Source organism: Thermothelomyces thermophilus, chromosome 3 (genome assembly GCF_000226095.1).
Source record: "Thermothelomyces thermophilus ATCC 42464 chromosome 3, complete sequence".
Lineage (NCBI taxonomy): Eukaryota > Fungi > Ascomycota > Sordariomycetes > Sordariales > Chaetomiaceae > Thermothelomyces > Thermothelomyces thermophilus.
The window spans coordinates 239166-251568 of NC_016474.1; positions in this window are offsets into that span (position 1 = coordinate 239166).

Sequence of the window (12403 nt, forward strand, 5' to 3'; positions counted from 1 at the left end):
CTATCGTATAAGTCAAGAAATACTATGACTTTCTATAGTTAACAGTATAAGTTAAGGAAGCTGTATAGAACTATGATATCTATAATCGAAGTAAAACGGCATAATATAAGCTGTATAGGTTACTTTAGCCACTGCTAATAGCTAACAAACTATAGAGTTTAGTTACGATAGACTTTATCACGAAACTATTAGAATCTAGGGACACGGCTATAGGGGTAATCTATAATAGTATTCTTACTATAGTAGATTACCTAACTAAATGGGTATACTTCTTTCCCTATAAGGAGTCCTAGATAGCGGAACAGTTAGTAGATGTAATCTATTGGTAAGTCGTATTAATATACACTTGGCTATAGGAATAGATTACCGATAGAGATACTAAATTTATATTGAAGTTCTAGCAAGCGTTAATATAACGATTAGGCGTTAATAGTAAGCTATTAATAGTATATTACCTACAGACTAACAGATAAATGGAGCGACTAAACTAAGTTATCGAGCAGTACCTCTGTTCTTACATTAACTACTAGTAAGACAACTAGGTCATGCTATTGCCAACAGTATAACTCGCCTATAATATAATGCTAATAGAAACGACTAAAGTTACACCGTTCTTCGTAAACTATAGATATAAAGCAGACCTTAGGCAAGGACTAGAGGTTATAGTGCCAAGAGCAGCAGTTAAAGTAAAACAAATATACATACTATATAAGAAGCTTAAAAAGGAACTCGAGTTTGTTAGAACCAAAATAAAGAACTATTACGACAAATATAGGCTCGAGGGACCTTGCCTAGAGAGGGGAGACAAAGTCTACCTAATTATACAAAACCTACAAACTAAACGACTAAGTACAAAGCTAGACTTTAAAAAGGTCAGACCCTTTATTATCAAAGAACAAATCTTAACATCTAACTATTAACTATCGTTACTATTATCTATATAACTATAGACAGACGTTTTTTATATTTTACTTCTCGAACTAGCGCTAAAGAACGCCAAAATCGCCACAAATATCGAAGTAAAGGACAAAGAGGAAGAATAGAACGTTAAAGAAATTCTAGATTTATATATTATTGACGGGGAACTATAGTATCTAGTTAAATGGCTTGATTTTAGACTAGAGGATAACTTATAGGAACTAGTTAAGAATTTAAACTGCCTTAAGAAACTAGAATAATTCTACCACTAGAACTCGGATCGACCGTAGGCATTAGCTTAGACAAAACGGCTAAGTCGGCCTCCGATAAATCTAGGCTTAAAGAGGACTAATTAAACAGGACGTTAGCACCCTAGGACCGTATGTCACTGATAACGCGTATCTCGGAATCCTATACCCTCCATTTTTCTGCCTCTATTTCCTCTATAGACTGTATACCTCGACGAAACAGCTCGGAACCCTGCTCCTTTAAGAAACGTTTCTAGTGACGAAGATAAGCCAATTAACTAATAGCCGTCTGAAGTTGAGTTTAAAGAACGAAAAGGGCCTCTTTAGCATCGGCCTCTTCTTGTTTTACACGTTTCTATTTAGATATAATCTTTATTACTATAAAAGATTAGCTACAAACATTAAAGCAATAAATAAGGCTATAAATAAGCAGATACTATGTTAGAACTATCGTAAGAACGACCTTAATATATATACTTGCTATAGTAAGAAGAGCCTAATGCTATATAATAAGCTAAGTTCTGCTTAAAACACTACGAACACGGTATAACGTCTACATTAGAAGAATTAATAAAAGAAGTAAGCGCGGCGCGCTATTAGGATTTCGAAGATCGACGCTTAGAGATACGATCTACTATCTTGTTAGTTACTAGCAATACGGAAAAAGGAAAAAATTACGAGGTATACATGGAAAAGGACGTTAGCGCTATTTGAAATGGCCTAAGATAGGCTTTCGGGTCGAAAGCCTTAAAGGAGGGGCATCGTATTACGGAAATATATATATAGGACGCCGCCTGAGCTGCCTCTCTAATAGGCTAATAGGATAGTAGGAATGATAGGCTAATTAGGATAGGATTACACTTGGCAAGAAATGATCCTAGCAGAGGATCATTAGCTTACGATATAAGCTAGGTAAGCTAGTATAGAGGATTACTACGACTATTAGTAATCCTAGGATTATATATATATATAGATAGTCACTCGTTATAGTGGACTCTAGGAGTTTACTAGTGATAGTAACCTAACCTATAATTATAGTACTTATACCAAGTATCGCTAACTACTATAAGAGGTAACTCTAGTGTTATTATGAACCCTTTGGCTTTACCGAATCCCTTAGATGACCTGTACGCTTGTCCCGCTTAATTTACCTTTGTCTGAACCCTTTTAGAAGAAGTCTGAGCTAGGTTCGTCACATACGTGCTATAGCTTTATCTGAAGCTCTCGAATTCGTAACTTCTTTTTATCTATATAATAGAGGTAATCGTTGCTCCAGCACGAGTCTTATATATCTTGTCCTATTCTATAATGCCTAGGCTAAGCTTATTTTAGAACTACTATAATGCCTTTTAGACTCTAAGCTTCGATTTTCTAGAGTAATTTAGCCGTTCTATTTCCTATATTATAGACCTATTCCATAGGGCGGAGGCTTCTGTCCTTATTTCCTCGTCGGGTCGGCTAGTAATTGTTTTCGAATTTATTACGGAAGTGATATTAGCATTCGTATACTATATACTAGAACTAGGGTACTTATATATATACCTTATATCGAAGGTATAGTTGTATAGTGTTGCCTAGGAGGTATTAGAATTCTTTCCTAAATCCTTCTTACTATATATAGACTATAGGTACTTTAATGCTAAGATAAGAGTGTTTCTTCTAATAGCTTTCCCACGTATACTCGTCTTTTCGATAGCTCGTACGTATAAACTAGTATTCTAGGTTCCGTACGTCGTTACTAAGTTACTAGTCGTTAAGGTACTTGGTGTAGCTATCAGGCCTATTATATATTATAGGCTGTCTTCCTTTAATAGTTTCTATAATACGTTAGAGTTCCCTTATCTTATCCTTCATTTTATCACTCTACTAAGTAAGTCAAGTTAAGCATCTATCCTATTCGCGTAGCTCCGTGTTAAGTTAGAAAACTTTATTATGGTACTATTTGATTCGTTCCTAGAGGAATAGAACATTAGGTCTAGGTCTTTCGTTTCCTTAGGTATTAGTTATCTACGATCTATCCCGCCTCTATATAACTATAAAACCCCATTGCCTTAAGGCTAGGAGAATCGAAATTAGTAGTACATACTCTCCTACTATATCCCATTTGGCAAGACCTATCTCTAGATCTATAGTAATTAGTTTAGAGTATAGTACTTGTTTATCTTTACTATTGCCGTTATATCTAAGACTGTCTATATCATTGCCCCTATCTTTATAGCTTATAGCCATTACTTTAATAACGTCCTTAGTAGTTTTGTTAATAACCGTAATTTCCTTTCTAGGGACTGTCTTCCATTCTTTCTTCAGGCTTCGACATTCCTACTTATAGTGCCCTTTCTTCCTATAGTTATAGCAAGTAATATTAGACTTATCTTTAGTCGTCTTCTTCTAGTCCTGCTTTTACGTTATATCTATATCTATAGCTCTAGGGTATATCCTATATAAGGTACTAATATATACTCGCTTTTTTTTGTCGTTAGCCTTAACTATAGTTTTATTTATTTAGCCTTATTTCTACTACTCTCGTATATAGAGTTAATTATCGATTCTAATGGCCTATATAATATATTTATCTAGGGTCTTAGGCTAATTATACTTATATAGCTTATCTTTAACCTTTTCCTTTAAGCTATTATAGAATGATTATATTAATATCTTATCGTTAAGCTAAGACTTAAGTATATCCTATCTAAACTATATAGCATAGGAGGCTACTAACTTAATCTGTCAGAGATTAGCAAGTCTTTCTTATATATAAATCTTCTCGTCTTTATTACTAAAAACCTTCTAAAGCTCTTCTTCGAAACGGTCATAGGATCGAAAGACTACCTATATAAACGCGTCTTAGTCATCTTCATCTTCCTCGGTAAGATAGTTATTCTATATAGGTTTAAACTATCTAAGTACCTTACCCTCTAGTCTTATAGCTATATAAAGGACTTTAACTTTATTATCTAGAAACTTATCATTATTAAGCTAGAAGTAAGATCAAAGGTTTATTAGAAATCCTATAAGATCCTCCTTAGTTTCTCTATATTTGCTAGGTAGTTCGATCTTAATACGGCTTGCTTTAGTAGTCTTAAGCGCCTTAATTTTAGTATAGGCCTCGTTAACTAACTTCTACAAGTGCTTTTCGCCGTTCTCGAGTTCCTTAATTCGGGCTTAAGTAGCCTTGTCTCTCTAGTCCAACTCCTAGATCTGCTACTAGAGTTAACTAAGCTAGGCAAGCAGCTATTTGGCCATAACGTTAGTAGCCATGTCGATGTCGAGGTCGAAGTCACCTCCGTTCTAAACCATAATAGAACAAAGGGAGTGGTAATAACGTATAACGAACCTAATTTAGACTTCTTCTAAAAGTGTTCAGACAAAGGTAGATTAAGAGGGACAAGCGGGCAGGTCGTCTAAGGGATTTGGTGAAGCTAAAGGGTTTCTAACAACACTAGAGTTATCTCTTATAGTAATTAATAATGCTTGGTATAAGTACTGTAATTATGATTATTACTACTAGTAAACTCCTAGAGTCTACCTAACGAGTGACTAGCTAGCTATATATATATAATTATCTATCCCTCTTTAATAGTTATCATTAGTACTATTTCTCCTTTTACCCCGTAATTCTGTATTATCGATGGTGACATGTTATTATTATTAGTGAAGACCTTAATCTTGGTGGTGATAATCTTCTAATTGGTCTATTAAGTGATTGGCTGTCGGAATGTCTTATGTCCTAGCTATAGCCTGCTAGGCTGTCTATATGCTTATTCGTGACAATATATAATATTATATTAGGCTTCCTATAGATAGAATACTAGGAAGTTATATTAGATATATATATATAAGCGTCCTTAAGATTAGAACGTAACTAGGACTACTTATCTATAAGGTCTCTTTATAGCTAAGATAGATAGGAATCTTCTAAATTATAAGTATAGTCTTTATAGGTATAGTATAAAGGGTATAGAAAAAGAAGACTTTTAATACCTTCCTAGTTACTAGTATCTAGGAAATAATACCTATCCTAAAAATAAAATACTAATTTAATAGAGATAGTATAGGAAATAAGAACACCTAACCTAAACCTAATATAAAGTTAAAGGTTACCTTACTAGACAAACTTTATAACTTTACTAACCTCTTTAATAAGGAGAAAGCTAGTATTGATATTGTTATTATTATTAGTCTTATACTACTATACTAATAAGTATACTAGAGCCTCTTTAGTTATATATAAAGGAAACTATACCTAATAGGCTAGATAAAAACCTCTATTATACCTTTAACGCCTAATCTGTAATACTAATATACTATAATGAAACGGAGAAGTGGCTAGAATAGCCCTATAGAGGCCTTACCTCCTAGTCTAGCCTCCCTATAAGGTAGTATTCTAGGAGCCTCCCTAGGTCTATTAGCCATTATAGAACCTTTCTTACTAAACAATAGTTATAGGCCCCTATACCCTATAAAACGAGGTCTAGGTCCCTTTACGACCGTATTTCCTAGGTTTCCTACGTTCGGCTTCTTAGTAGGTTTAGGCACTAAATAACTAGGTGCTCTATAGTTTCCTTCCCCTAACTATAGGTATAGTAGGGGGTACTAACCCCTAGGACTTAAACCTTAAAACGGAGGTTATAGAGGCTAATAGCCGTTATATGGGCCTGTACTAGTAGGGAGCTCTAGGCCTTTATTAGGCCCTGGTGCCTTTATAGGCCTTTCCTTATAAAAACCTGGTATAGAGGGTCCTTATCTAACATATATTATATCCTCTTACCGGCTTAGTTGGCCCTCTAGCGATTGCTCTAGCTAGCTACTATAGCTACTTCTATGGCCTATAGCCCTCTCTATAGGGCCCATAGGGGGGTTAGAGCCCCTCTATAGCCTTCCTAGACCTACTACCGGACTATCGACCTTGTTACCTTTAGGGCTATAGGTTTTAGCTCCTAGCCCCTTGCTCTAGCCCTTCTCTTCCGGAACCTCCAGCTTAGCCTATTATAGGCCTATTAGATAAGAGCCCTTATAAGGACTTAGGAAGCTCCGAGGCCTACCCTAGTCTATAGAAGTAGCTAGTTAAGTTTAGCTTTGAAGTTGGCTAGCCTTTTATTAAGATAGAGGTTAAGGGGTAGTATATAGGCTTCTATTTTAAGGCACCAAATAAAGGTAGCCTTATAAGCCTTAGTAACTATTTAAAGGGCCCTATATTAGGCCTTTAATAGTTCCCTAGCAGGGCCTTCCGGCTTATCCCCTAGCTTAATAAGCTTATAGAAGTTCGAGGCCCTATATACCAGGGCGTTATAGATATACTTAATATAGACCTTATAGGCCTATAGGAAGCTAGGGCCCTAGGTTTTCATAGTAAGCCTAGTTAGGGTAAACTCCCAGGTTTCTAGCTTCTTAGCCACCCTTATATAGTAAGGGCCTTAGTATAGCCTTTAGGCTAGCTAGACCCTAAGGAATCTAGCTAACTTCAAAAGGGCTATAATAATAATGCCCCCTCCAGGCTATAGGAGCTCTAGTAGTTACAATTACTGTTTCTAGCCCCTATTAAAACAGATAGGTTTACACTTTTCTAGGGTAAAAGCTATACCCTAGGTCCTTGCCTACTATAGGTAGGCCTTTTAGGCCCTCTATAGCTAACCATTATAGGCCTCCTTAGCCCTCCTAAAGGTTAAAAGGTTAATATTGTTGGCGAAGCCTATTAAACTAACCGTAAGGTAAGCCTAGCAAATGGCCTAGTAGAGAGAGGCTATATAAAAGATAAATAGTATAGGAGAGAGGGGTAACCCTTATGGGACCCTAGCCCTTACTGCTATATCCTCTATTTCCTAGCTATTAAAGTAAAGGATAGCTACCCTATCCTATAGCTACTCCCTAACCTAGACCATTACCTACTTTAGGAAGCCCTAGCTCTATAAAGTAGCTAGTAGCTAGATATAGATAATAGTATTAAAAGCCCCTAAGATATTAAGCTATTGGAAGGAAGTAGCCGCCTTATACCTCTAAGCCTCCTAGACCTAAGCTATAATAAGCTAAATGGCTAGTTCTATGGACCTATATTCCTAGTTATCTATCTATCTAGCTAGGGAAAGCCTATAGGCCTCTATAATAGTCGTTACCTTCTAAGTAACTATAGCCTCTAGTACCTTACCTACTATTAATAGGAGTGCTATAGGCCTATAGCTACCTAGGGTAAAGTAGGCCTATAAGGGTTTACTAGGCTTATAGAAAACTATTATCTTAGCCTTTTTAAACTAGGCTAGGAAATAGCTAAGCTATAGGCTTTTTAAGGCTAGTATAGCTAATATCTAATAGAGTAGCTGCCTATAGGCCTTTAATAGACCTATAGGGAAGAAATTCTCCCCTAGGGCTTCCTATAAGGCTACCTTAGCTAGTACTACTCTAACTTTATCTATTATAACCTCCTAGCTTACTTCGAACTTTAGCTCCTAATGGTCATTTAATTCTAGATTATTAATATCTAATAGGTCTACTTCTAGGTTTAGAAAGAACTTGTTAGCTGGTACTTTAGCCTTTTATTACTAGGTTATAAGCCCTCTTTTAAAGGCTAGGAGCTTTAAAGGGTTAATCGGTAGGTAGCTTTATAGGCTTACCTACTGCTCTAACCTCCATAATAAGTCTAGCTAATTAGTTACCTCCTATAATATAGCTCTCTAGCTCTTAGTCTTTATAGCTATAATAGACTAGGGCTAGGAGTTCTTAATATAACTAGAGGGACACAAGGTGTAGATTTGTTTTTCCGATTCTATAGAGCTTTGTTATATATAATAGGTATAAATAGGGGTTGCCTATCTAGGGGCACTAGACAGATAGACAAGGACAACAGAAAGCTTTTAACACTCGTTTACTTTAATAGATTAGAGTAACAGGATATAGTTCTTAGAGGGATATTACTATCGCTATCTTCGCCTCTATCGTTATTAGCGTCCGGATAGCCGGACTTGCCTACTATGGCCGTAAATACTTAGATGCCCTAGACATTTTGAGCCGAAGCTCCTCCCTATCCAATCAGACAAAGGTTTGGTTCTAGAGGTACTAAGTAGTGCCTTAGAGGGTTAGTACTAGCTTAATAATAGTCTTAGCCTAGTCCTATAAGGCCTACCTAAGTATCTCCTATATATAGGGGTTTAGGGTGTTTTTATAGGCCTTCTCTGCCTCCTTGGCCTACTTATAGGCCTCTTAAACCTCCTTTATTTACTATCGAGCTCGTTTACTACCTGTACTAGCCTTCTTTGCTAGAGCTAAGACTATAGCTATCTCCTTAAGGGCCTCTATAAGCCTATTAAAGGCCTATAGAAGCTCCTTTAAACCTTAGAAGATAGGCCTAGCCGGGGCTAAAGCCTACCTACTAAGCCAGAGTAGGAGGTAGGCCGCCTCGGCCTATATAGCCTCCCTATCTAGGCTCTTCTAGTCTTACCCTTTACTAGCTAGTATAGGTCTACTAATCCCCTAGAGAGAGATATATAGGGCCTATAGGTAGTAGTTAGACTTCCTATATTCTATAATATCCCTATAGGTTATTTCTAGCCTAGCTAAGGCCTAAAATAGGTCTATTATAGAAGGTAAGCCACGTTAGTCCCCTTAGGGGGCCTTAGTAACCTAGTTATATAATATATATAGGTCGAGGTCCTATTAGTCTATAAGGCTAACGAGGTCCCTAGCCCTTAGGCTAAGCCTATCAAATAGGTCCTAGACTAGGTAGTAGAGGTTAAAGCTACCTATAAGGACTAGGGGGTAGGTTGGCTAAGGTAGGGCTAGTAGGTCCTATAAGAGGGCCTACTCTCCCTTGATATTATAGACTAACTAGAGCTTAAACCCCCTCTTTCCTAGGGCTAGAAAGGTCAACCTATACTAGTTCTCCTCTACTAAATAGTCCTATTGGCTAATTAAGAAGCGCTTAGCTACTAGAATAGCTGCCTTGCCTTTAGGCTTATAAATTAGGTAGTAGTTTAAAGCCCTAAGGTAGTAGGTTAACCCTATAAATCGGTTAATCTATAGTTCTTAGATAGCTAATAGCTTATATTTAGCTTTTTCTAGTAGGACCCTAAGGGCCTATTTATTATCTTAGGTGTTCTACTAGAGGAGCTTAATTTGTATTCAAGGTAGCTAGGGCGGAGGCCGAGGGTATAATAATAGGCTCTATAGCTATTACCCCCTTGGCTAATTACGAAAAGGAAGGGTTTCTAGGCTACAGAAAGGAGATATAGGTCTGTCAAGCATCGAATAAGGTACTTTTAGCTGCCTACTAGGCTAGGGTAGGCCTCCTATAAGGGCGTTTAGCCCTAGTTTAGTAATGGTTATTATCTTCTAGTTAGCTACTAAACTCGAAGGCTATCTTCTAGTACGGTTACTTTAGTGGTTAGAAGGTTTAAAGTCTATATTAGTAGGTCTCCCTAGCCCTTTCCTAGGCCTTGACTTTCTTTAGCTAGCCCTTATACTAGGCTATATAAGGGACTAGAGAAAGTTAGTAGACTTCCCTTATATTATAGTATAGCTAATTACTATATTAAGTTAAAAGAGGGCCTAGATAGAAAGAGTCCTAAGCTCTTATAGGGGCCTCTCTATAATATATTATAAGACTACTTATTATAAGTCTAAAAGCAAGTCGTTGACGTACTAGATAAGGGGTAGATCTAAGCTAGCTCCTCTTTAGCTATTACTCCTATCCTCTTAATAAAGAAAGCAGATAGAGGATAGAGGTTTTATATTAACTATTAGATACTAAATAAGATTATAAAGCAAGATCGATACCCCCTTCTATTTATTAAGGAGATGCTTTACTCTTTAGCTAGAGCTAAGTGATTTATAAAGCTTGATATCTAGGTAGCCTTTCATTATATCTAGATTATAGAAGGTTATAAGTATTTAATAGTCTTATAGACCTAGTTTAGCCTCTTTAAGTAGCTTATTCACCCCTTTAGACTTATAAGTATATCTATGACCTTCTAATAATATATTAATAATACTTTTAGCCTAATACTTAAAGACTTTATAATAGTATATCTTAATAATATCTCAATCTATACTTTAGGTAGTACGAAAGATTATATAAGATAGGTAAGGGATATACTCTAAAGGTTATAAAAAGTAAGACTTATATTAAACCTTAAGAAGTATATACTTATTATAAAGGAAGTTAAATACCTTAGCTATATTATAAAGGTAAGGGTCTAGGTCTGCTTAGACCTTAAATAGCTAGTTACTATCTATAAGTAAGAGGTACTATAGAAGGTTTAAAGAGTATAGAGTTTCCTAGGGTTTATAAACTTCTATTAAGACTTTATTCCTAACTTTTCTAAGTTAACTATACTCTTAATATGATTAACTTAGAAGAATACCCTATTTTGATAGAAGACTAAGGAATGAAAGGCCTTTAAAGCTCTTAAGATAGCTTTTATATTAGAACCTATTCTAGTATAATAGGACCCTAAATAGAAGATAATACTTAAGGTAGATTACTCTAGGATAGTATTAAGAGGGTATTCATCCTAGTAAGGAGAAGATAGGGTCTTATATCTTATAGCCTACTATTCCATAAAACTATCTCTAGATAAATAGAACTATATAATTTATAACAAGGAACTACTTACGATTATCCTATACCTAAAGGCTTAGTTAGCTAAGCTTTATAGTATTACTACCCTCTTTAAGATCCTAACTAACTATAAAAACCTTAAATATATCTCCTAGCCTTATTTAACTAGCAAATAGTAAGCTTAATAGGCCAAAATACTCTCCCTCTTTAACTTTAAACTTTATTACTAACTAGGGTTATAAGCTTCCTATCTAGACGCCCTATCCTATTACAAATAAGATTACCCTAAAGATATATAATATATAGTATAACTCCTTCTTACTATCTGGATAGACATAATAGGTACCTTAATGTTACCTAAAGCATCCTACTTACTAAAGGGTAGTACTATTTTCGTGGATAGATAGCTTATAGCGTTAGAAGATAAAGGGGTTATTAAGGATAAATATTATATATACCGGCTCTAGGCTATCTAAGACAGGGCTTAGAAATTTTCAAAGGAGGCAAATATAGTATAGACCTAGATGTGACGAACCCAACTCAGACTTCTTCTGAAAGGGTCCAGACGGAGGTGGGTGAAGCAGGACAAGCAGGCAGGTCGTCTGAGGGATTCGGTGAAGCCAAAGGGTTCACAACAACACTTAGAGTTGTCTCTCACAGTAATCAGCAATGCTTGGTATGAGTACTGTGATTGTGATTGTTACCACTGGTGAACTCCCAGAGTCCACCATAACGAGTGACTAGCTAGCTATATATACACAATTGTCTGTCCTTCTTCAATAGTTATCACCAGTACCACTCCTCCTTTCACTTCGTGATTCTGCGTTGTCGACGGTGACATGTTATTATCACCAGTGAAGACCTTAGTCTTGGCGGTGATAATCTTCTGATTGGTCCGTCAAGTGATTGGCTGTCGGAATGTCCCGCGTCCTGGCTGCAGCCTGCCAGGCCGCCCATGTGCTTATTCGTGACACTAGATTATAGATTACTCCCTTAATATATAAGGTGCTCTTTAGTTCTAAGGTAAACTCTAGCTTCTTATATAGGAGCTATTTATAATTACTATTCTTTAATATATCTATAACTCCCCTATTGTGACGAACCCAACTCAGACTGCTTCTGAAAGGGTCCAGACGGAGGTGGGTGAAACGGGACAAGCAGGCAGGTCGTCTGAGGGATTCGGTGAAGCCAAAGGGTTCACAACAACACTTAGAGTTGTCTCTCACAGTAATCAGCAATGCTTGGTATGAGTACTGTGATTGTGATTGTTACCACTGGTGAACTCCCAGAGTTCGCCAGAACGAGTGACTATATACAATTTCCTTGTCCTTTCCCCCTTGAGTCTTGATCGTGCGATCGCTGCTGCGATCCTGCGATCGTTACCCAAGTGCTCGTCTTGATCGAAGTGCGATCACTGCGATCACTTCCTGATTGGTCCTTAGGTCTTGTGGTTCCTGATTGGTTCTGTGCGCCTTGCCGGGTCGCCTTATGCAGCCAAATCGTGACACGATGCCCCTCCTTCAGGTCTTTCGTCCTCGAAAGACTCCGGTCCGTTTCAAATAGCGCCATCATCCCCTGTCTGTACGTAATTGCGTTTCCCAGTTTCTTCCTTCCTTTGCCTTCCCACGATGTTGTCGAGATGGCTGATCGTGTGAGAAAGAAGTCGAAATCTAAACCTGCTGCGTCGACT